Genomic DNA, 27,176 nt, shown 5'->3' with positions numbered 1-27,176 from the left:
CCTAAGAAGAGATGCCGGGAAAAGAACTCGACAAATGCGATCCATGGTGGAGGGTATATAAGATTCGGCCCGGCCAAACTTATTACGCTTTTACTTGTTTTTCATTGGATTTCGCTGAAATTTGAAACAGTTAAGTAGCTTTAGGCCTCCCGACAGCTGATCCAAATACGGTCCATATCGGACTATATTTATATATAGCTGCCATATATATCGATCTGCCGATAAATGGTCTGAAGACCATAAAAAATTTATTTATTACCCGATTTCGCTGAAATTTTGGGTTAAATTGGGTTATCTGATGTCTGACCTAAATATGGATCAAATCGGACTATATTTAGGTATTGTTGCTATATTGACCGATCTCCAGATAAAGCGTCTAAAGCCCACAAAAGCTTTATTTTTTAACCGATTTCGCTGAAATTTAAAACAGTGAGTTTCAGTAGACCCCTACACATTTTTGTTAAGTGTGGTTCACATCGTACCATATGTAGATATAGCTGCCTGATAGCCCTATCTCCCGATATTTTTCCCGATGATTTTTTATCTGATTCGGCCAGCACGGCCAGCGCCGAATCCGATAAACTTCCATACTAAGTTAAAAGCCTAATGAGCAAAATTCGGAAGAATACTCAGAAGAAGACTTGGGCAAGATAATTTAGATTGTCCAAGCATAGAAGACAATGTCAATAGTAATACGATTGCACAGTGGAGTCTTCCCAAGATAGTTGTCCTCTTCGGGAAAGGAAATCAGCCCAAGAAAAACGCTGGACGACCGGGAAGATTCACAATGTCGGGAAAGGGGTCCGCAGACTTTACAACAGAGCACGTCATAAAAAAGCGGAGATTTACTGGGATGTGTACTACACGGCTCAAGGAATACAATAAGACTATCAGAGCGGCAAAACGTATGTCCTGGGAGCTTTTCTGCGAACAGATCGATAGCATTAATGATACCGCCAAAATGAAAAAGCTACTCTCGAAAACCTATGTCCAAGCTGACGACATGGCAGTAAGAGCAGAGCCAACGGAGAACATGATGAGGCTCTTAATAAAGACGCATTTTCCGCAGGACACCACGGGAATCATGGAGACAACGTAATCTTGGAAAAATGAGGGCGATCGGAGGCCTATCATTACGGAATTTATCTTAAAGAAAGCCTTGAAGAGCTTCGAACCATTTAAGTCACTCGAACCTGATGGAATATTTCTAGTGCTACTACAGAAGAACGCCGACTATCTGCCGTTACGTCTGGCCACTATCTTCATAGCGTGTCCAGGACTTATATACATTCCATAAGCCTAGCAGGACGCAAGGGTGGTATTTTTATCCTACAGGCCTATAAGCCTTACGTCATTTCTACGCGTGCCCACTTCTATGGGTGACCACCATAAACGACCTTTTACGGATGAAAACTGAGGAGTAATTTGAATGGATATGCTACGCAGACGTTGTTTTAATTCTTCGAAGAGGTATGGGTCCGAATCAGCTAGGTAGAAGGGCCAAAGGGTCTTGCAGATGGCGTACGACTGAGCTAGACTCAGGGGTCTCAATGTTAATACAGAGAAAACTGAAATCTGCCTGTTCACAAGAAAGACGAATGGGGGCAAATTTAACGCACCACGTTTCCCAAGTAGAACGATTTCGATATCTGACAAAATCAAATACTTCAGTAGCGTAGTGGGAAGGCTCACAGAAGTTGGGCGCTATGTAGACGGGCCGTAGACTTAAGATGGGACCTGAATCCAGGGATAGTCCCCTGGCTCTATAGGAGAGTGATTATACCAATACTTACTTACGCCTCAGTAGTTTGGTGGACTGCGATGGAGAAAAAGTCCAAAGTAAGGATATTACAACAGGTTTCGAGAACAGAGCATAGGATCAGGTCATACCATTGTGGTATAATCGAGGCGACGATAGGAAACCCGGAGAGATTAGAAGAGCTTTCCGGTCCGATACATGAGATGACACTTGAGGTCGAGTGTGTCGCACTCTACTGGAGGCACGGTCTTGGATTGACGGAACTCTGGTATTGCCATCTGGGGGATCATGCTTTACAGATGGATCAAAGCTAGAGGACAGAGTGGGCCTAGGGGTCTACATTGAAATCTCAAAAGCTGAGATCTGTTTTCGACTGCCTGACCAAAATACGATTTTGTAGATGAAGATCCGCACGATCACGGAATGGGTGATGTGGTGTGGTCCGAATGCGAGAATGTGGTCGAGTGTGAACATCTTTACCGACCGTAAAATTGCCATAAGGGCAATAACAACCAGGGTGGTAAGGTCACGAAGAGTCTTGCATTGTAAGAAGGAGATTAACGTCTTCTCTGGGGATGGAAAAATCCTCATCGTTTGGGTGCCGGGCCATAAAGGAGTAAGGGAGAATGAAGGGAAAGATGATTTGGTGATGAAGGCGAGAGGACTCATGTCAATTAACTTGGTTAACCCGAAGACTTTTGGGTCGCCGCAGTCCGAATTAAGGGCATGGGCGGCGAAAATACTGTGGGGAGACCCAGATCATGAAAAGACGAAGCTAATACTGAAATGAAGTAAGAAGGAGGTCAGTATAGCTTTCGGTATCATAACGGGACACATAGGACTACGAGCTCACTTAGGTAAAATCGGTGCGGCAAGTGAGAGTATGTATAGGGCATGCGGGGAAGATAATGAGATGTTGTAGCATTTCCTAAAAATTAAAATTTTCTTCTTCGAGGTGACTTTTTAGTTTTTAGAGCGCACAACAAGCCGATTACTGGCTTAGATGTATGTCTATAGTGGCATGGGGCAGATTAATATGTACACTCTCTTTTCAATTTAACCCAACGTAACCTACTGTCACCAAAAACAAAACGTGGTTTCTATTGTTGTAGTCCGCGGCCTCTGGGGCCCGTCCAAAACCCGCCAAATGGATATATAGACCAATCACAACAATTCAGCGTCATAGGCGGAAATATGATTCATATTCAGAGCGAAGTGTCCCCACCTTAAAAGGGTATTATAGAGTTAAAGAACACGCAGCGGAGCGGGCCCGGTTCGGCTAGTATCTGAAAAAAGACCAATCTGAACCATATTTGAGTCGGATATCGAGAGGATTAAAACAAATCACTAATTAAAATTTTTGCGAAATCGGATATTAACTGCGGCAGATCAGTCGGCAGATCGGTCTACATGGCAGCTATTGGGTTGCCCAAAAAGTAATTGCGGATTTTTCATATAGTCGGCGTTGACAAATTTTTTCACAGCTTGTGATTCTGTAGTTGCATTCTTTCTTCTGTCAGTTATCAGCTGTTACTTTTAGCTTGCTTTAGAAAAAAGTGTAAAAAAGTATATTTGATTAAAGTTCATTCTAAGTTTTATTAAAAATGCATTTACTTTCTTTTAAAAAATCCGCAATTACTTTTTGGGCAACCCAATATATCCAAGGTGTTTGAGTCATATATCAGGAGGCTTTAATCAACTCACTATTTCAGCAAAATAGGATAATAAATGCGGTGTTTATGAGCTTAAGACCCAAAATCAGCAGATTGAAAAGTCTTGGCGGCAGAGTAGGTAATATAGACCTCGATAGGCGTTGTCCCATACCTTATTTCGGTGTGGACCATAGCTTTCCCGTAAGTCTAACGCAAGCGGGTCTATCGAACTTCTAAACCCCTCAGAAAGTGTTCTCCTATCCACTCCACAAACTTCCATCATATGAATGACTCATACATGGGTTTGGTTAGGTAAGAGTGGCAGTCCTTTAGACAGTTTTAAGTCCATTGCGAAACCACAGTAGCGATAGACCAAGGATTCTGGCGGGAATTGAACCCACGACCGCTGCGCTGGTAATCCAAGCACCCTACCAACTCGGCTACAGAGGCTCCCTCGTTACTCATGTATAGGCACTGGTCTTACCAGGCCCATAAACATCCAGTAATTGATTATTTTTTGATCAACTTCCGTCTTCCTACCAAACATACTCCTTTAAGAATTGATGGTGATTGTCTTATAGCTTCATCCTATCTTATCGCCTTTGAAGGACAATTTCGAATTGAATTCCTAGTCATATCGGTTCCTTCGACAATTGGAAAATGATCCACAGGTGGGAGTCTGAATATCGGTATCTAATATCTCGGAGGCCAACTTTTAGTTTATTTCGAGATTTCTAAGAATCAGCGTAAACATATACCCATCCATATATCCGCCGTCTGATCATTCCATATCTAAAGCTTGCGTTGATAAATTTTTTCATTGGACGATATTTGGGTGGACTCTCATGTGGTCCAAAGCGATAATTATCGATCCTTTCTCTACATTTTTTGGTTTACTGCAGCGAATTTCAACACGTTTGCTCGCGAGTCTCGCTGCCTGCACCGGGAACGAAGGTTTCAGCTGAGGTATGCGACCAGGTGCATAAATACGATATCAGCCGTGTTAATGATATATCGTTATTTCCCTAAAGCTCGTAATTCGTAATTGTCCAAAGAGTCTGGTATTTGAATCAAATGGCTATAGGACAAAATTATGTTATTATCTGAACCCAATGAAATGCTGGGAGCATCCTTACTCATCACAACAACATTAACCATCAGTAAGCTCTGCCAAAGCCATGACTGTCTACTCGTTACATGGTAGAGAATGTCACGATTCGCGGTGCACCCAGAATGAAGCTATTATAGCCTGCTTCACTCATGACCCAAGATCCCCTTGTCAGACAGTTTTTTATGCCGAATTGACCTGGGTGAATAGAGCACCAACCAGAGATCAATTGCCTGAATATATAACAAGTAAAAGCGTGCTAAGTTCGGCCGGGCCGAATCTTATATACCCACCACCATGGATCGCATTTGTCGAGTTCTTTTCCCGGCATCTCTTCTTAGACAAAAAAGGATATAAGAAAAGATTTGCGCTGCTATTAGAGCGATATCAAGATATGGTTCGGTGTAAAATGTCAGCTAATTCGAATAAGAATTGCACCCTTTGGGGGCTCAAGAAGAAAGATAGAGAGATCGATTTATATGGGAGCTGTATCGGGCTATAGACCGATTCAGACCATAATAAACACATATATTGATGGTCATGAGAGAATCCGTCGTACAACATTTCAGGCAAATCGGACAATAATTGGCTCAAGAAGTCAAAATCCCAGATCGGTTTATATGGCAGCTATATCAGGTTATGGACCAATTTGAACCATACTTGGCAAAGTTGTTGGATATCATAACAAAACAAGTCGTGCAAAATTTCATTCCAATCGGCTAAGAATTGCGCACTCTAGAGGCTCAAGAAGTCAAGACCCAAGATCGGTTTATATGGCAGCTATATCAGGTTATGAACCCATTTGAACAATACCTGGCACAAATGTTGGATATCATAACAAAACACGTAGTGCAAAATTTAATTCCAATCGGCTAAGAATTGCGCACTCTAGAGGCTCAAGAAGTCAAGACCCAAGATCGGTTTATATGGCAGCTATATCAGGTTATAAACCGATTTGACCCATACCTGGCACAAATGTTGGATATCATAACAAAACACGTCGTGCAAAATTTCATTCCAATCGGATGAGAATTGCGCACTCTAGAGGCTCAAGAAGTCAAGACCCAAGATCGGTTTATATGGCAGCTATATCAGGTTATAGACCGATTTGAACCATACTTGCCACAATCGTTGGATATCATAACAAAACACGTCGTGCAAAATTTCATTCCAATCGGATGAGAATTGCGCACTCTAGAGGCTCAAGAAGTCAAGACCCAAGATCGGTTTATATGGCAGCTATATCAGGTTATGGACCGATTTGAACCATACTTGGTAAAGTTGTTGGATATCATAACAAAACACGCCGTGCAAAATTTCATTCCAATCGGATAAGAATTGCGCACTCTAGAGGCTCAAGAAGTCAAAACCCAAGATCGGTTTATATGGCAGCTATATCAAAACATGAACCGATATGGCCCATTTACAATTCCAACTGACCTACACTAATAAGAAGTATTTGTACAAGATTTGAAGCGGCTAGCTTTACTCCTTCGGAAGTTAGCGTGCTTTCGGCAGACAGACGGACGGACGGACGGACATGGCTAGATCGACATAAAATGTCACGACGATCAAGAACATATATACTTTATGGTGTCTCAGACTAATATTTCGAGTAGTTACAAATAGAATGACGAAATTAGTATACCCCCCATCTTATGGTGGAGGGTATAAAAAGCAAAATTCCAACAAGGATTTTTACTATGAGATAGTTATAACTTCTAAATATTCCAACATTGTCTTTAAAACACTACCCATACCACAAAAAGGAAGCTCTAAGCAACATAAGAAGCTTCTAAGGCTCAACTCCATGTATCTCTATTCAAATATCTGTCTCCCGTATGCTGTAACCATCACTTTGATGACTTACTTAGAGTAGATGGCTACCGCTGATGTCCCAAAGAAAATCATCCACCGCAAGCAAACACAGCAAATTGAAAGAGATACGACAGCAGTCGAAAAGACAAAAAAAAATGGGAGACAGTATAAAGCCATCACAAAGAGGATCGCACATAAGACAGTGTAAACAAATGTTAAATGAACAAAATCTACAACATGACAGCTATTGAGCATAACTAATATTTGTCTTTTAAAGTATGCTCCAATTTGGTCGTGGGCTTTCAGACAAACAATGATTCAATTAAAACAAATATGCTTTCAACCAATTTTTTTTTTTTGGTAGTTATAGCATTTGGTGTTTTACACCATTTTGCTCCTGCCGCACAGGTATTGTTGTTTACATATCTTCTCCCGACCAAAAACAGCAATGCCAGGAAATAACAAAGTATCATGGTGAAATCGAAAGGGGGAGGCTGTGTATGTGATGTGTTCTAGTTTGTTTGTTGAAAATGTGTGTTGTTCTTGTCAGCAAAATACGCAGGAAAAGCAAACGAAAGCCGGCATACAAAACAAGGGTTCATGAGTGCTTGAAAACTGAAAATGTATGTAAAAGGCAGAGTTGCCATCATTTTTGTTTTAATATTTTTAGAAAAGCCTATTCTGATATGGTAACCTGGAAGTGCACAAAATCGCCTTGCCCACAGGTGCTGCCTCTTTGGATGATCATATGGGGACATTATGCTCTTTACAATCGTTAGGGTTACAGATGAACATCTCTTTCTGTTCTACCTCAAGGTACTGAAGTGGAAAACTGTAGGAAATCCATGCCGATGAGGGCTCTTCTCTTGGCCGCCATCTTCCAATGCTTCATTACATACGCTGTGGGTTTTCTCCTTCTTTTTTCAGGAGGAGGGGAAATACTAATCTAGTCATTCCATTTGTAACACCTCGAAATATTGATCTAGGGCCCTGGGAGTCTAAGGCGATCTAGCCATGCCCCTCTGTCCGTCATGCCCCTCCATCCGACCGTCTGTGGAAATCACTGTCAGACAAATAAAGACACCCCCTGAAGTTTTGCACACATGCTTCGTACTGATGTAGGTCGTTGGCCATTGCAATTGCGCCATATCGGTTCAGATTTTGATATAGCTCCCATATATATTGGTCCTTCTTGAGACCTTAGAAGCTGTAATTATTATCCGAATAGTTTGAAATTTTGCACGTAGTGTTCTGTTATAACTTCACATAACCGTGACAAGTATGGTCTGAATTGGTGTATAACCTGATATAGCGCCCATATAAACCGATCTCCCGATCTTTGGCCCCTAGTAGAAGCAATTTTTATCCGATTGGCAATTTTGCAAGTGGTGGTCTGTTGTGCGATTTTCAAGGGTTGTGCCAAGCATGGTTCTAATTTTCTTACATTTAACAAGTAAAAAGAGACTTAAAATCGAGATATCGGTCTATAGGGCAGCTATATCCAAATCTAAACCGATCAATGCCATATTGCAGAAGTATGTCGAGAGGTTTAACCTAACTCACTGTTCCGAATTTCGGCGACATCGGACAATAAATGCGTATTTTATGGGCCCAAAAACCTCAAATGGAGAGATCGGTCTATATGGCAGCTATATCCAAATCTGAACAGATCAGGGCTAAATTAAAGAAGGATGTCGAAAGGCCAAAATACAAATCTCTGTCCCAAATTTTCGCTAAATCGGACAATAAATGCGCCCTTTATGGGCCCAAAATCTCAAATCGAGAGATCGGTCTATATAGCAGCTATATCCAAATCTGGACCGATCTGGGCCAAATTGAAGAAGGATGTCGAAGGGCCTTACACAACTCACTGTCCCAAATTTGGGCGAAATCGGACAATAAATGCGCCTTTTATGGGCCCAAAACCTTAAATCGAGAGATCGGTCTATATGGCAGCTATATCCAAACTAAACCGATCTGGGCCATATTGCAGAAGCATATCGAGGGGCTTAACCTAACTCACTGTCGCAAATTTTGGGGGACATCGGACAATAAATGCGCCTTTTATGGGCACAAAATCTCAAATCGAGAGATCGGTTTATATAGCAGATATATCCAAATCTAAACCGATCTGGGCCATATTGCAGAAGCATATCGAGGGGCTTAACCTAACTCACTGTCCCAAATTTGGGCGAAATCGGACAATAAATGCGCCTTTTATTGGCCCAAAACCTTAAATCGAGAGATCGGTCTATATGGCAGCTGTATCCAAATCTAGACCGATGTGAGCCAAATTGAAGAATGAAGTCGAAGGGCCTAACACAACTCACTGTCCCAAATTTGGGCAAAATCGGACAATAAATGCGCCTTTTATGGGCCCAGAACCTTAAATCTGGAGATCGGTCTATATGACAGCTATATCCAAATCTGGACCGATCTGAGCCAAATTAAAAGAAAATATCGAAGGGTCCAACACAACTCACTGTCCCAAATTTCGGCGACATCGGACAATAAATGCGCCTTTTATGGGCCCAAAACCTTAAATCGAGAGATCAATCTATATGGCAGCTATATCCAAATCTAAACCGATCTGGGGCATATTGCAGAAATATATCTAGAGGCTTAACCTAACTCACTGTGCCAAATTTCGGCGAATTCGAACAATAAATGCGCCTTTTATGGGACCAAAAACTTAAATCGAGAGAACGGTCAATATGGCAGCTATATTCAAATCTGGACCGATCAGGGTCAAATTGAAGAAGGATGTCGAAGGGCCTTACACAACTCACTATCCCAAAATTTCAGCAAAATCGGATAATAAATGTGGCTTTTATGGGCCTAAGACCCTGTATCGGCGGATCGGTCTATATAGGGGCTATATCAAGATATAGTCCGATGTAGCCCATCTTTGAACTTAACCTTCGGTGGTGGGTATAAAAGTCAATTTGTGTTTGTTTGTCCGTTTGTTTGTGTGATTCCGTGGGGAAAATAGGGTACTATTTTTTTGATATCTGAAGGGGGGACGGACGCTCCCCCTTACCCTAATTTTCAGAAACGCCAGATCTCGGAGATGGGTGGTACGATTTAAGCGAAATTTTGTTTGCCCTCTGATAGTAACCTAAAAACAAAATTTTGTATTAAAATTTCGGATAGGGTACCTGTGGGGCCGCCCCACCCCCAAAACCTACAAAATACATATATATACCAATCACCAAAAATATTGGACTCAAATGAAAGGTAATTAAGATTAGAAAACGTTGGGGGACCACCCAACCCCCAAAACACCTAAACCGGACATATTTACCCACCATGGCAATATGGGACTCAAATGAAAGGTATTTACGAGTAGAATACGAATTTAATATTCAATTGACGGGGACCAAGTTTCTGAGGGTCCTTCCCCAAAACACCACCTACACAGGACTTATTTACCGACCATGGAAATAATAGGTATTTGAGTGTGAAATACGAATCTGATATCCAAATGTGGGGGACGCCCCTCCCAAATATACCCCCCAAAGAGAACAAATTTACGACTATTGCAATATGGGGCTCAAATGAAAGGTCTTTATGAGTAAAGTACGAATTTGATATCAATATTCGGGAAAAAGTGTCTATGGGACCACCCCACCCCCCTAACATCACCCTTGTAGGACCTATTTGCTGACTATTCCAATATGGGACTGTATTTTAGAGTAGAACACGAATCTGATATATATTTTCAGGGCCAAGTCACTGAACGGCTGCCCCATCCCCCAAAACTCCTCCCAAACCGGCCATATTTGCCGACTATAGAATTATGGGTATCAAATGAAAGGTATTTGGGAGTAAGCCACAAATTTGATATCAACATTCGGGACCAATTGCCTAGGGGACATCCCACACCCATAAGAACCTCAAAATAAGACGCATTTGCTCCCTATGACAAATGGGGTCTTAAAGGGAGTGGATCTCGTTACTGATAGTTTTTAGGGTCCGTACCCTAGGAAAGGTATTTGAGATTAGAAAACGAATTTGATATCCAATTTTGAGGCCAATGGCAATATGGGGTTCAAATGAATGATATTAGTGAGTAGAGCACGATGCTGATATATTTTAAGGATAAGTGTATGCGAGATCACCCCACTCCCCAAAATACCTCTAAAGAGGGCATATTTAGCGACCACGTCAATGTGGGATTCAAATGAAAGGTATTGGGGAGAAGAATACGAATCACGATGCTGATATTTTTTCAGGGCCAAGTGTTTGGGGAATCACCTTACCCCCGAAAACACCCCTAAATCGAACATTATGACAATATCGGACTGAAATATAGAAATAAATGGCAACACTGTTCACATATTCACATGTTGATGGTGTTAGTGGTTCATAGATTGTGTCAATAGTGCCAATGCTGTTGACTGACTCACTGGCTGAGTGACTGACATGCTCTGTTCGAATGTATGGCTGAGTAGAGCATAGAAAGTTTGATGGCAAAGATTTTTCAATCAATTTTAAGACTTCAAGGATAACATGGTGGAAATCTACGTGAATGTGTTTGAACGTGTGTGTGTATGAAGTGGATATGTCCTCGTAGCCATATCAATCACTCCATGAGTTTACTTTTCAATACTAGAACCCAAGCAAATGGATAATGCCGGCAACCAGCAGTTTTGGTTTGTTCTTATTTTCATGTATCAATTCCCCCTCCCCCATGGTCACCATGTTATGTTTATCTAAATTGATTGGAAAGCAATATGAAGAGTGAAATAAATATTTATTATTGAAAGGTGCTCAGATTCATAAATCCTTCAGATCATGAGCATAGATTTTATTGTAATTGTTTAAGGAAAATGTTTAGAAAATTTAAGATAAATATGGGAAAAGGGACACATGATGGAACGATCGATTATCGTAAATTCAATATAACAATGATGGCCTGAGTAGCCGATTTTTTTGTTCTCATAGCCACCGCCATAGGATGGGTGGTATATCCTTTAAGTCATTTCGTTTGCAACGCATCGAAATATCCATTTCCGACCGTAAAATCTTTTCATATATGCTCGGATCGTAGTAAAATTCTAAAACGATTGAACAATGTGCGTGTATTGTCCGTCCATCCGTCTGTGTGTTCGTCAGTCTTTAAAAACTGCGATATTATGCTGAAATTTGACACAGACCCGTAGTTTTTCACACACAGGTTAAGTTGAACTTGAACCGGTCAAATCGGACCATGTTTGAACATAGCTGCCATATAGAACGATCTACAAAATGAAGGGTCTTATGCCCATATGAGGACTCCGCCTGCCGTACACATGCCATTACATGCCGCATCGATTTTTTATAAGTGAACTCGTGATCCTATGTGCCCTGTTATGATACCGAAAACAATACTAACTTCCTTCTTACTTCCTTTCAATAATAGACCCCTCTTCTCACGATTCGCATCTCCCTATAGAGTTTTCGTCGTTCTACCAACCATTTTGCTGTTCCATAGTGCAACATGCGTGTCATCTCCCTCGCACTTAACTTGAACTGCGTCGGGTTAACCAAGTTTATTGGGGGCATTTTTCTTGCCTTCACCGCCAAATCATCTGTGGTCCAATTATTCCCTATGGCCAGACACCAAAACTAGCAGGATCATGTCATCTTCAGAGAAGGCGTTTATCTCCTTCTTACACTGTTTGTGACCTTACCGTCCTGGTTCTTATCGTTCTTATAGCCAGTTTAATGTCCGTAAAAAGGTTCACATTCAACGTCCTCGCGTTAACACCACATCACCTGACGCTTTCCGTGATCACACGGATCTCTGCCTGCATGACCGTATTATGGTCAGGCAGTCTACAAAAGATCTCAGTCCCCGTATTCTCAATGTAGACCCTCAGGTCCACCCTGTCCCTAAGCTTTGATCCGTGTAACCTGATCTTCCAGATGGCAATACCAGAGTTCCGCCAATCGAAGACTGTACCGCAGGCAGCAGTGCTTCGCACTCGACCTCAAGAGTCGTCTCCGATCTCAAACCTCTCCCTTCTTGTGATTGCTCGGATCTCTGTCTGCAGGACCGTATAATGGTCAGGCAGTCTATAACAGATCTCAGTCCCTGGATTCTCAAAGTAGACCCCCAGGCCCACCCTGTTCTCAAACTTTGATCCATTCGTGTAGCATGGTCTTCCAGATGGCAATATGAGAGTACCGCCAATCCAAGGCTGTGCCGCTGGCATCAGCCTCGCACTCGACCACAAGAGTCGTCTCCGATATCAAACCTCTCCCTTCTTATACCCACCACCGAAGGATGTTGGTATATTCATTTTGTCATTCCGTTTATAGCATTTTTTTAATTTGCTTTTTATACCCACCACCGAAGGATGGGGGTATATTCATTTTGTCATTCCGTTTGCAACACATCGAAATATCCATTTCCGACCCTATAAAGTATATATATTCTTGATCAGCGTAAAAATCTAAGACGATCTAGCCATGTCCGTCCGTCTGTCCGTCTGTCTGTTGAAATCACGCTACAGTCTTTAAAAATAGAGATATTGAGCTGAAATTTTGCACAGATTCTTTTTTTGTCCATAAGCAGGTTAAGTTCGAAGATGGGCTATATCGGACTATATCTTGATATAGCCCCCATATAGACCGATCCGCCGATTTAGGGTCTTAGGCCAATAAAAGCCACATTTATTATCCGATTTTGCTGAAATTTGAGACAGTGAGTTGTGTTAGGCCCTTCGACTTCCTCCGTTAATTTGGCTCAGATCGGTTCAGATTTCGATATAGCTGCCATATAGACCGATCCTCCGATTTGGGGTCTTAGGCCCACAAAAGCCACATTTATTATCCGATTGTGATGAAATTCGAAACAGTGAATTGTGTTAGGCCCGTCGATATCCTCCGTCAATTTGGCTCAGATCGGTCCAGATTTGGATATAGCTGCCATATAGACCGATCCTCCGATTTAGGGTCTAAGGCCAATAATAGCCACATTCATTATCCGATTGTGCTGAAATTTGGGACAGTGAGTTGTGTTAGGCCTCTCGACATCTTTCTGCAATTTGGCCCAAATCGGTACAGATTTGGATATAGCTGCCATATATACCGATAGCCACCATAGCGCGGAGGTAAGAATGTCCGAATTTTGACGCTGAACGCCTGGGCTCGAATCCCGGCAAGACCATCGGAAAAATGTTCAGCGTTGGTTTTCCCCTCCTAATGTCGATAACATTTGTGAGGTACTATGTCATGTAAAACTTCTCTCCAAAGAGGTGTCGCACTGCGTCACGCCGTTCGGACTCGGCCATAAAAAGGAGGCCCCTTATCATTGAGCTTAAACTTGAATCGCACCGCACTCATTGATATGTGAGAAGTTTGCCCCTGTTACTTAGTGGAATGTTCATGGGCAAAATTTGCATTTGCAATATCTCACAAAAGTCGCCTGCATTAGGAGGGAATAACCACCGCCGAAAATTTTTTTTCTGATGATCTCGCCAAAACTCGAACCCAGGCGTTCAGCGTCGTAGACGGACAAGCGCTACTGTGGCCACCTACCATTTATCCACCTATTCCTTAGCATATGATTTATCTATTCTCCAAGAACTCGGTACACCTAGAGATGATTTAAGGATTGGATTATTTCATCGGTCCGCACATTGTTAAAAGCTCCATCGATTTCAATGCATACCGCCAATGTGTTCGTCTTGACATCGTCGGATTCTTCTATTTATACCCTACACCACCACTGTGGTACAGGGTATTATAGATTTGTGCATTTGTTTGCAACGCTAAGAAGGAGAAGAGCTAAACCCATTGATAGGTATACCGATCGACTCGATTTAGCCATGTCCGTCTGTCCGTCCATTCGTCTGTGAGTCCATGTATTCTTGTAATCAAAGTGCAGATCGTATTTGTTGTCCACTCATCACGAAATTTTGCACTTATCACTTTTTTGGCCCAAGGACGAACGCAGTTGATTTTGGCAAAAATCGGTTCAGATTTAGATATAGCTCCCATATATATGTAGCGCCCGATTTGCATTAAAATGGCTGTAGTAGCTACAGTTTTCAACCGATCTGCGCAAAATCTGGCATGAATTAGTTCGTTATTGATCTTAACATTTCTCTAAGATTTCATCAAAATCGGTTCAGATTTAGATATAGCTCCCATATATATGTATCGCCTGATTTTTACTTAAATGGCCGTATTAGCTATAATTTTCAACCCATCTGCACAAAATTTTTCACGGACAGTTTTGTTACTGATCCTAACATATCTGCGAGATTTCAACAAAAATCGGTTCAGATTTAGATATAGCTCCCATATATATGTATCGCCCGATTTTTACTTAAATGGCCGTAGTAGCTATAATTTTCAACCCATCTGCACAAAATTTTGCACGGACATTTTTATTACTGACCCTAAAAAATTTGCAAGATTTCAACAAAATCGGTTCAGATTTAGATATAGCTTCCATATGTATGTATCGCCCGATTTTCACTTAAATGGCCGTAGTAGCTACAATTTTTAACCGATCTGCACAAAATTTGGCACGGACAGTTTTGTTACTGATCATAACATATTTGCAAGATTTCAACAAAATCGGTTCAGATTTAGCTCCCATATATATGTATCGCCCGATTTTTACTTAAATGGCCGTAGTAGCTATAATTTTCAACCCATCTGACCAAAATTTGGCACGGACAGTTTTGTTATTGATTCTAAGATATTAGCATAATTTCAACAAAATCGGTTCAGATTTAGATATAGCTCCCATATATATGTAGCGCTCGATTTGCACTAAAATGGCTGTAGAAGCTACAATTTGTAACCGATCTGCGCAAAACTTGGCACGGACTATCTTGTCACTTAACATTTCTGTGAAATTTCATCAAAATCGGTTGAGATTTGAATATAGCTCCCATATATTGTACAATACGTTACGTGGCTTTAAGTAGAAAGGACGTAAGGCTTATAGGTCTGTAGGCCTTTGGTGTCGCATAACTTGCTTTGCCAGACTTGGGTATAAATGCCACCTCTAACCTGCTACCAGGCTTCGGTTTATGCTAGTCGCTGGCACGCTGTGAAAATTTTGGCCAGACGAGGCGCCCGATAGCCGGCCTCTTTCTGTAGTAACGCCGGAAATATTCCATCGCGTACGGGAGACTTAAACCGTTGGTTTGACTCTTTTTTATTGATTTACTTTCTACGGATGAAGATTCAGCCCTGATGCATTTATGGTGGTTTTACTTGGTATTTTTAAACACAAGAGAGTGATTACGATTGGATTGCCCAAAAAGTAATTGCGGATTTTTTAAAAGAAAATAAATGCATTTTTAATAAAACTTAGAATGAACTTTAATCAAATATACTTTTTTACACTTTTTTTCTAAAGCAAGCTAAAAGTAACAGCTGATAACTGACAGAAGAAAGAATGCAATTACAGAGTCACAAGCTGTGAAAAAATTTGTCAACGCCGACTATATGAAAAATCCGCAATTACTTTTTGGGCAATCCAATATTAACAGACGGACGGACAAAGATGGACGTTATAGTGAGGTGTCGATATACATATTTCGATATGTTCTCAACAGAATGATGAAATGAAGTTTTTCCCCATCCTTTGAAGATGGGTAATAGGAATGTTTCTTATTTAATAGATCGATATACGACTTTTAACCTTCCCATAAAAAATATTTACTTCTAAAATATAAAACTTACCCCTCTGGAATTATGTTGAAGTTTTATAACTGATGCCAAAAAAAATCTGAAAAAAACACGAAAATTACACTTCATGAGTACACAACCACTGAGTCACAAAAATAAATAACAAAACATTCTAGAAATTCAATTAAAAATATTATTTCCCAAAATTCTAGCAAATCATTCAAACAAAATCGTATTCAATAAAATACCGTTTGCTATAATTTATTGCTGCAACTTTGATGTCTACCCATAGCCTTACCCGATTCTACGCCAGCAAACCAATTTTACATTTGGCCAATTCTACCACCCTAACAGCCTAATTTAAATTCCTTTATGACCATTACCTTTAACCTTTTCCCCATTCAAATTCCTTGAAATATGACAGACCCCACAAAAAAAAAAAAAACAAAAAAACACAAACTCAGCTTGGCCAAAGTTTGCCATTATTGACGTTTTTCTTCCAATATTTCTTTCGTTTTCTGCATGCATGATTTTGAGGCAAAGGCTTTCTTCGTCCCTGGGCTGCCTTAGAAAATCTGTGCCATTTCCATGGACTTAAAAAACCAAAAAAGAAATGTCAAAAATAACAGAAATAATTTCACGTTCCTTTAGAATTTCCATGCGAATGAACCAGATTTATGTGGACTTATTTCACAGGCGCTCGAGCACCTTCATCATCTCCGGTCTAGTCCTAAGTAAGTTCTCCTTTTCTTTTGCCCTACCAAGTCCTTAAGATGCAATCAAATAAGCCTTGTTTTTGATTTGTTTTTTTTTTTTTTTTTGGGAGGGGGTGAGTTACAAAAAAGTGGAGAGTGCGGCCACAAAACAAACGAAAACGACTTGGCAATATTGAGCAAGCCACACGCAACAGTCATTTATTATGCTAATACAAAACTTAAACAGTCTTAAATATATTTGAGCCCGTATAGTACATACATAAATGTGGTCTGTGTCGTTTATATAATTGTTTATAAGGGTAGGCAACAATTGGAAGAAGTGCTGGTGAAACAAAAAGTGTGGACTACAACAGTAATGCTGAACCGAAGTACTACCAATTCAAACGACCATACTTCGTTTTGTGTCAAATTATTTTTTATATATAGCGATTCATATGAATACAAGTAAAAACGTACTAAATTCGGCCCTGCCGAACATTGTTCCACTGCAATATCCATAACTATATCCAAATATGGGCTGGTCTGGATGATTTTTGATTCTGGTGCCTAGAACTCTTAAACAAGTCACAGTTTCACCGATATCAGGCAATAAATCCGCTTTGTATGGAATTAAAACACTAAATAGGGAGATCGGTCTATAGGCATCTATATCGAAATATGGTCGAATATCGGATGACGACATGCTTAAGACAACTCAGTGTTAAAAATTTCATGCTAAATCGAGTAATAAATGCAGCTTTTATGGGCTTATAATCCTAAATCGGCAGATTGGTCTGTATGACAGCTATATCCAAATATGGTCCCATGTGACCTGTTAAAGAGTTTAACCTACGTATTAAAGAAATACAGATCTGTGCAAAATTTTCCATTTTTGAGTGCTGTAGCGTGATAACAACAAACGGACGGACGGGCGGATATACAGACACCCACAAGATAAGATCTTCTAAGAACTTTACGAAATATGAATACTTTGCAGGGTCCAAAATGGATATTTAGTTGTGTTAAAAGCGGAATGACGAAACGAATATACCTCCTATCCCATGTTGGAGGATATAAAATTCCATAGAATTAATCTAAATTTCAGAATCCATTCACTTTTGATCGGTATGATCTCGTTTTGCCTTGACTGAGTCGGTCAAAAACGAATTGAAAGCTTCACGAACATAACTTCGGGCTTTTTCAACTCGAATTGATTATCCACTATGTGGACGAAATGAAATGCGGAAGATGATGTTTAGACCATTCTTGGGTTCCACGAGCCTTATGTGACGGTTGCGGGTCTTGATGGTACATCAAGTCTTCCTGAAATGTATGCATGCCCCCGGCTGCAATTCAAACTTCCAAAGAAGTTATCAGATAATCTTGTATGCTATGAGAATGAGACTTTTACCACTATGGTTGGCACTTACTGTCCTCTCTCCTTTTTCTGTGTAAGAAACATGGTATGCTGAGGTTCAAATTGTCGGGTAAGTCGCCTACCGTTGTCAATAGTTCAGCTAGCAACTCATCGGCACCCTCTGCTTTGTTATTCATTATTCAGGTTACAGCTTCGTTAGCTTATGCTGACTGCGCTCTATACATTCTATACAGTTATAAGTTATTGGTTCTGTGGTATCCTCGTCGCTACTCCATCAGCTGGGAATATATTCTCTCCATATCCGAAGCTCTCTCTCTCTCTCCTCTCTCCTTTTTCTGTATAAGGACCATGGTATGCTGAGGTTCAAATCGTCGGGTAAACGTTGTTCAGGACACATTGCGAAAATGCTTCGTCAGTGTGTCGCCTATGGTCGTCAATAGTTCAATAGTTCAGCTAGCAACTCATCGGCTCCCTCTGCTTTGTTATTCATTATTCAGGTTACAACCTAGTAAGCTTATGCTGACTGCGCTCGTCGCTACACCATCAGCTGGGAATATATTCTCTCCATATCCGAAGCTCACTTATTGTAGCTGTAGCTGCCTATTCCAAGGCTATTGGTTTAATGCATTCTGTCTCTCCCCTTCTCTGCCAATACCACTACTTCGCTTGGCGCATTGACTACAGGATTCCATGTAGAGTGCAATGGTTTCCCATAGAGCCACTATATTCTCAGAGCAAGAAATACTTTCTTTAAGCACCAGCTCAGAATGCTGAATGAAGACGGAGCGGGACACATTTCCATATTGGAAACTATGATTGCGGCAAATAGATTGGGAAAAGTCACAGACTAGGTCTAAGTCTCCCATGATAAGATCTTCAAGAAGATTCACTTTCCCGAAAGAGGACATTTGGAGGCTGAAGCTATGCGTAAAAACGATGAGACCTTAGCTTTTGCTGACGGCTCCAAGATGGAGTCAGGAACGTGATAAAGGGTCTACGCTATAACTACGGCAAGTGAAAAGGAAAGGAATTTGCCGCCCTATACCACTTTAAGGACATTATAGCGGAGCTCAGATTTTTAATTCGCGAACAGTAAGTTGGAAAAGGAGACCACCGTAGCGCAGAGGTTAGCACATTCGCCCCTGATGCTGAACGAATCCTCACAAGAACATCAGAAAAAGATTTTCATCCCACCTAAAGCGGGCAACATTGGTGAGGTACAATGCCATGTAAAAACTTCTCCACAAAGAGGTGTCGCATTGCGGCACGCGTTCATGGACAAATTTGCAATTGCAAGGTCGATATCTATGGCAAAATGTTTAGAATCCCCAATCCTGTGGTGGAGGGTATAACGATGCCTTCTAAATTTAATTTCTTTAAATATTTAGCAGAATTCATGGTGGCGGATTCCCCAGATTCACGAAGCTCTACGTGAGACAGGAAAGTGGGATACCGAAAGTGGTCTAGGCGTATATCCGTCTAAGAAAGAAGTAGTTCTTTTGAGCAGGAGATAGTGGCATCTATCTCCTTGGTAGGAGAGAATGTGCCATTTATTGAAAGCACAGAGTACCTTGTGGAAACGGCAAGAAAGGCATATCATGCCCTATACACCAGCAAGAGAGCCATTGGCAAACGTTGAGGTTTAAAGCCGCATGTTATGCACTGGGTATATACTACAGTTATTCTACCTAGAATGCTATATGGTGTTGTGGTCTGGTGGACGGCGCTTCAAAAGTCCACCTACTGTTTAAAACTCAGCCTGATCAAAAGGTTAATGCTTCATCCATTGCCTCTGGACATTGTGGCTAGACAGATTTCTGCGAACTCTGCTGTGAGGCTAAGGGAGCTTTCTCTTTGGTCATGTGGCGTCTAGGGACAATGTGTTACATTTGATACAATGACCGATGTTCCAGGCGGTGTGGATTTCACCCTACCTGAGTTGCTTCTTGATAAAAAGTACTGTACCACTATTCATGATGGAACCGAATGGAACTACGATATCCCTGGTAATAGAAGTTACCTAGACTTTTATACAAATGGTTCAAAACTAGACGACCAGTTGGGCTTTGAGGTGTACTCTAAACATCTGGAACTGGTCATATCGAAAAGGTTACCCGACCATTGCAGTGTTTATCAAGCGGAGATTCTTGCAATTAAGCAAGTGATAGAATGGCTAAGACATAATGCCATAACAACGATTGCCATAAATATCTTCTCAGATAGCCAGGCAGTCACTAAATCCCTGGAGAACCTATTTCTGAACACAAAAACCACCCTCGACTGTCACAGATCTTTCAACGAGATGACTGAACTGTGCAAAATTCACCTGTTCTGGGTGCCGGGCCACAGAGATATCATCCCAGGGAATTGTAAAGCGAACGAGCCTACATATCCCAGGGATACTGAAATCTGTGGGTATGCCTCTGGCGACATGTAAGCTAAGTTTTCAGGACCAGAAACGAAGGACAACGAATGATTGATGGTCACAAAGAGGGGGCTGTGAGCATTCCAAAACTATGTGGCTTAATCTAGACTTGAATAGGTCTACTGCTTTGCTGTTATTAGCTAGAATAGATGTCTCAGTCATTGTGTCCGTCATGACAGGTCACTGTCTAATCGGAAAACATGCTGATAGACAAAAACCGCCCCGACTATCGCAGATCACACACAGCGAGAAGGCTCAACAGTTGAAAATTCTCCTGTCCTGGGTACCGGGTCACAAAGACATTCCAGGGGATTGTAAAGCGGACGAGATTGCGAGACTATGAACTACCTTACACATTCCAGGGAAACTGGATACTGTGGGTAAGCCTCTAGCGACATGTAAACTAAGTTTTCAGGACCAGGCCCGAAGAAAAACGTATGATAGATGGTCACAAAGAGGTGGCTGTGATCATTCCAAAACTATGTGGCCTAATCTAGACTTGAAGAGGCCTACCGCTTTGCTGTCACTGGCTGGAACAGATGTCTCAGTCATTATGTCCGTCATAATGACCGACAGGTCATTGTCTAATCGTCATTGCTGAAGGTTGTCAGCAATGACTTTGCAGAGGCTGTGAGGACATCGAAAAAGAAGAAACTTTAGAACACCTTCTGTGTGTGTGTCCCGCACTGGCAGTCAGGAGAAGGAGTTTCACTTTGGTTTCTCATTTCTTTGAGAACCTGTCTGATTTAGCGGATGTGAATACTCGCAGGGTTAGGATAGGTAAGAGCGGCAGTCCTTTACAGACTCACTTAGACAATTTTAAGTCCATTGTGATACCACAGTGGCGACAGACCAAGGCTTCAGGCGGGAATTGAGCCCACGACCCCTGCACTGGTAATCCAAGCACGCTACCAACTCTCGGCTACCGGGGCGCCCTGTGAACATTCGCAAGTTGTTGGGCTTTTTAAAGCGATCTGGATAGTTCAACGGTAGGAACTAGAAGGCATGTTCCTTCTCCTGTTCCTGTGATATCACAATGGACGAAAACGTCTAAGGAGTCTGATGGGATAATGGTACTTAATCCTTACCTAATCAAACCTATCAAAACTAACGGAACTTCAACAATATACTGATTTCCCTCTTACAGGACACCCCAATAGTCACATATACATCTAAACATTAACCGCTCTCATGTATAAATATTATGTGTGTACACCAGTGTTGGGCACACTAACACTTGTACACACTAGTTCCAAGCCAACGGTCCTATATTTTCTGAGCACTTAGACAATAATGTGCAATGTTATATGTGTATGTGACCATCACTGGTGTACACCTAAATATAAACAAAATTGTATTTGTGTTTAGAAAGAGACCAACTCTGCTCGCTGGTTGGGATATTTGTGAATGGTATTTGTTTTTGTGAATATATTTTCGTATATGAGCCATGAAATATGCCTTTGTTTGTGAGTGGTGTGGCGTATGCTTGCATGTGTGTGAACATATTTGTGATATACTATGGTATCCTTTCGTTTCAATTTTGCGCCATTTGGGAAAAGTCTCATTATACTGGCGGGTTTTGTTGTGGGAATATGTTAATTTGCCAGTAACTAATCTATCTCTGACATCAGCCATACTGGCATACTTGTACAACACTCGTACACCACTACACTAGTGATCAAAAAAGAGCAATTTAATTTTTATTTTTATTTTTGTTTCGTATTGAGGAAAGAATGTTCCTATTTTGTATAGAAGGAATTTCATATACAAATGAGAGTAATAACGTGAAATATGATGCCATTAGTTGAGCGGTTATACATGTAAGAGAATCTTTCATATACTTATGGACATGGAAGAATAAACTAAAAATATGATACACATTAAGTTATGAGAACATTGATTAATGTGATATGTTCAAATTTACAATCATTTCATACCCATTATACCATAAACATGTAAACCATAAACAAGTAAAAGTTCGGCCGGGCCGAATCTTATATACCCTCCACCATGGATCGCATTTGTCGAGTTCTTTTCCCGGCATCTCTTCTTAGGCAAAAAAGGATATAAGAAAAGAGTTGCTCTGCTATTAAAACGATATCAAGATATGGTCCGGTTCGGACCACAATTAAATTATATGTTGGAGACCTGTGTAAAATTTCAGCCAATTCGTATAAGAATTGCGCCCATTGGGGCTCACGAAGTAAAATAGAGAGAACGATTTATATGGGATCTGTATCGGGCTATAGACCGATTCAGACCATAATAAACACGTTTGTTGATGGTCATGAGAGGATCCGTCGTACAAAATTTCAGGCATATCGTTAATAATAATTGCGACTTCTAGGGGTCAAGAAGTCAAGATCCCAGATCGGTTTATATGGCAGCTATATCAGGTTATGAACCGATTTGAACCTTATTTGACACAGTTGTTGAAAGTAAAAATAAAATACGTCATGCAAAATTTCAGCCAAATCGGATAGGAATTGCGCCCTCTAGAAGCTCAAGAAGTCAAATCCCCAGATCTGTTTATATGACAGCTATATCAGGTTATGGACCGATTTCAACCATACTTGGCACAGTTGTTGGATATCATAACGAAATACTTGGTGCCAAAAATTCATTCCAATCGGATAAGAATTGCGCCCTCTAGAAGCTCAAGAAGTCAAGACCCCAGATCGGTTTATATGGCAGCTATATCAGGTTATGAACCGATTTGAACCATACTTGGCACAGTTGTTGGGTATCATAACAAAACACGTCGTGCGAAATTCCATTTCAATCGGATAAGAATTGCGCCCTCTAGAGGCTCAAGAAGTCAAGACCCAAGATCGGTTTATATGGCAGCTATATCAAAACATGGACCGATATGGCCCATTTACAATACCAACTGACCTACACTAATAAGAAGTATTTGTGCAAAATTTCAAGCGGCTAGCTTTACTCCTTCGGAAGTTAGCGTGCTTTCGACAGACAGACGGACGGACGGACGGACAGACGGACGGACATGGCTAGATCGACATAAAATGTCACGACGATCAAGAATATATATACTTTATGGGGTCTCAGACGAATATTTCGAGTAGTTACAAACAGAATGACGAAATTAGTATACCCCCCATCTTATGGTGGAGGGTATAAAAATGTAATGAGGTATGGCATGATGTATATATAACCCATAAAAATGTATGAGTTTCTTGTAATAAAATCCTTTTGTCTTCAACAAATGGGGCATACTAATTCTGTTTGTAACTCCTCGAAATATTCGTCTAAGACCCCATAAAGTGTATATATTCTTGATACTCATGACATTTTAAGTTGAACTAGCCATGTCCGTCCGTCCGTCCGTCCGTCTGTCCGTCCGTCTGTCTGTCGAAAGCACGCCAACTTTCGAGGGAGCTAGCCGCTTGAAATTTTGCACAAATACTTCTTATTACTGTAAGTCAGTTGGGAATTGTAAATGGTCTTTATCGGTTCACGTTTTGATATAGCTGCCATATTAACCGATCTGAGATATTGACTTCTTGAGCCGCTAGAGGGCACAATTCTTATACGATTTGGCTGAAATTTTTCACAAGGTGTTTTATTATGACTTTCAACAACTGTGCTGAGTATGGTTGAAATCGGTCCATAACCTGATATAGCTGCCATATAAACCGATCTGGGGTCTTGACTTCTTGAGCCACTAGAGGGCGCTATTATTAACCGATTTAGCTGAAATTTAGCATGAGGTGTTTTGTTATGACTTCCAACAACTGTGTTAAGAATGATTCAAATCGGTTCACAACCTGATATAGCTGCCATATAAAAAGATCTAGGGTCTTGACTTCTTGAGACTCTACAGGCAGCAATTCCTATCCGATTTGGCTGAAATCTTGCACGACGTGTTTTTTTATGCCTTCCAACAACTGTGTTAAGAATGGTTCAATTCGGTCCATAACCTGTTATAGCTGTCATGTAAACCTATATGGGGTCTTAACTTCTTGAGCCACTAGAGGGCGCTATTATTATCCGATTTGGCTGAAATTTAGCATGAGGTGTTTTATTATGACTTTCAACAACTGTGTTAAGAATGGTTCAAATCGGTCCATAACCTGATATAGCTGTCATGTAAACCGATCTGGGGTCTTGACTTTTTGAGACTCTATAGGGAGCAATTCCTATCCGATTTAGCTGAAATTTAGCATGAGGTGTTTTGTTATGACTTCCAACAACTGTGTTAAGAATGGTTCAATTCGATCCATAACCTAATATAGCTGTCATATAAACCGGTCTGGGGTTTTGACTTCTTGAGACTCTACAGGAAGCAATTCCTATCCGATTTGGCTGAAATTTTGTACAACGGCTTCTCTCATGACCTTTAACATACGTGTCGAATATGGCATGAATCCGTTTATAGCCTAATACAGCTTCCCTATAAACCGATCTCCCTTATTTACTTCTTCAGCCCCTAAAGTGAGCAATTCTTACTAGATTTGGCTGAAATTTTACAAAATGACTTCTACTATGGTCTCCAATAATCAGTTCAATTATGGTCCGAAATGAACCATTACTTGATATTGTTCCAATAACATAGCAATTCTTTTCTTGTATCCTTTGTTTGCCTAAAAAGAAATACCGCGGCAAGAGCTCGATAATGCGATCCATGGTGGAGGGTATATAAGATTCGGCCCGGCCGAACTTAGCACGTATTTTACTTGTTTCCTCATCCGATATGTTTTTGGAGCTAAGGCCATATACTTATGGCTAATCTATGACAGTTTTGGATGAACCCCTAAGATTAAGTTAGGTTGAAAAGAGGTTGCGAATATTGATCCGCCAATGCCACTATGGACATACACCTTAGCCAGTAATCGGCTTGCTATGCGCTCTAAATACTAAAAAATTAGCCTTGAAAAGCGAAATCTCTGTTAGGAATTCCTTGCTGCTTACAAAATCTTAAATTGTTTTCCATGCGACGCCCCTAAGTTGGTTTATGTCTGGTATTGTGTCCCCATCAATGTGCCGGTATCTGTAAGACGCGAAAGCCGGCCAATAATTCATCATCATCTTCCCCGCATGCCCCCAACATGCTATCACTTATCGCCCACGAGAAGAATGTGCGGACTTCGTTGATCCGAAAGGCTTCGGGTTAACTAAGTTTATTGACGGCAATTCTCTGGCCTTCACTACCAAATCGTCAGCTTTCTCATTCCCAGCTGCTTCGCTATGGCCTGGCACCAAAACGATGCGTATCATGCCATCCTCAGAGAAGGCGGTAATTTCCTTCTTACATTCTAAGACTGTATCGTGATCTTACCGTCCTGGTTGTTATAGCCCTGTTACTGTCAGTAAAGATGTTCACACTCGACGTCCTCGCGTTAGCACCACACCACTTCATGCATTCCGGGATCGCCCGGATCTCCGCCTGCAGGACCGTATTATGGTCAGACAGTCTAAAACAGATCGCAGTCCCTGGGTTCTCAATGTAGACCCCCGGGCCCACTCTGTCCTTTGATCCATCCGTGTAACATGATCTTCCAGATGGCAATACTAGGGTTCCGTCAATCCAAGATTGTGCCGATGGCAGAAGTGCCTCTCACTCGACTTCAAGGTTCATCTCAGGTATCCGATCGGAAACCTCTTCCCTTCCTTCGCCCCTGCACTGCCCATTGTTTTAGTATTAGGAACTTTGCTTATCCTAATTTTTCCAATATTGAAAGAGACGGTGAATGTCTCGTAGTCAGCCCCCTGTTTGTTGGGAGGTATTGAGTCATCTGCCAATGCACGGCCTGATGTCTCAATATGAGGATTTTTGCCTATCCCAATCTTCCCAATCTTGAAAAAGACACAGACTTGTTCAATGACAACCACTAGGAAAGTTCCTTCCTTCTTCTCCTCCCTGTGGAAGACCTCCCACTACTCTGCGACCAAACCTTGGTTTTGCTAGCCCATGCATTCCCAACATGGGTTCCGTCACAAATTTACTACCCCATCTCCTCATGAAGACCGTAGCCTTTGTGAGCTGGGGGATATCCATCTTTCTCACCAGGTCCAGTTTTTCCCTCTCCCAAGAAGCGTGAATACCTCCGACGAGCTGTTTGACGGTATCAATACATTCCGCCGACGCAAATCACAGCGTAAAGATGTTCCTCCCCCTATGCTCGCAGCTCATCATTTGCATGGGTGGACGCTGTACAAAGTTCCACACATGTTCGAAAAACCGCTCGTTAACCAGATCCTCCACTTGGGACCGATCGAACAGGGCTAAAACGACTTAGATTGACAAGACGATCAAGAGTACATATACTTCGTTGGGTCTCAGATCAATATTTCGATGTGTTACAAACGGAATGACGAAACTAAAGGCAGACTTAGAGAAAAATCATGATGGTGCAAAAAATTCCGCAAAAATCCGACAACCATCGAGAGACTACCACCTTGCCACAGCCTTCGCACTGGCAGTGGCAAGGTGGTAGTCAGGATTCAGGCCCCATTACGAGACGTAGGATAGTCCACTGACTCTACAGGGGCGTAATTAGACCAATATCTACTTACGCCTCAGTAGTTTGGTGGACTGTTGTGGAGAAAAAGTGCAACATAAGGACCATACAATAGGTTCAGAGAACATGTTGTCTTGGCATAGGCGGAGCGATGAGGACCACGCCCACTAGGGCACTGGAGACTATTCTAGATATCTCCTCTACTATGTAACAGGGCTAC

Source organism: Stomoxys calcitrans, chromosome 4 (assembly GCF_963082655.1).
Source record: "Stomoxys calcitrans chromosome 4, idStoCalc2.1, whole genome shotgun sequence".
Classification (NCBI taxonomy): domain Eukaryota; kingdom Metazoa; phylum Arthropoda; class Insecta; order Diptera; family Muscidae; genus Stomoxys; species Stomoxys calcitrans.
This window is presented reverse-complemented; position numbering follows the sequence as displayed.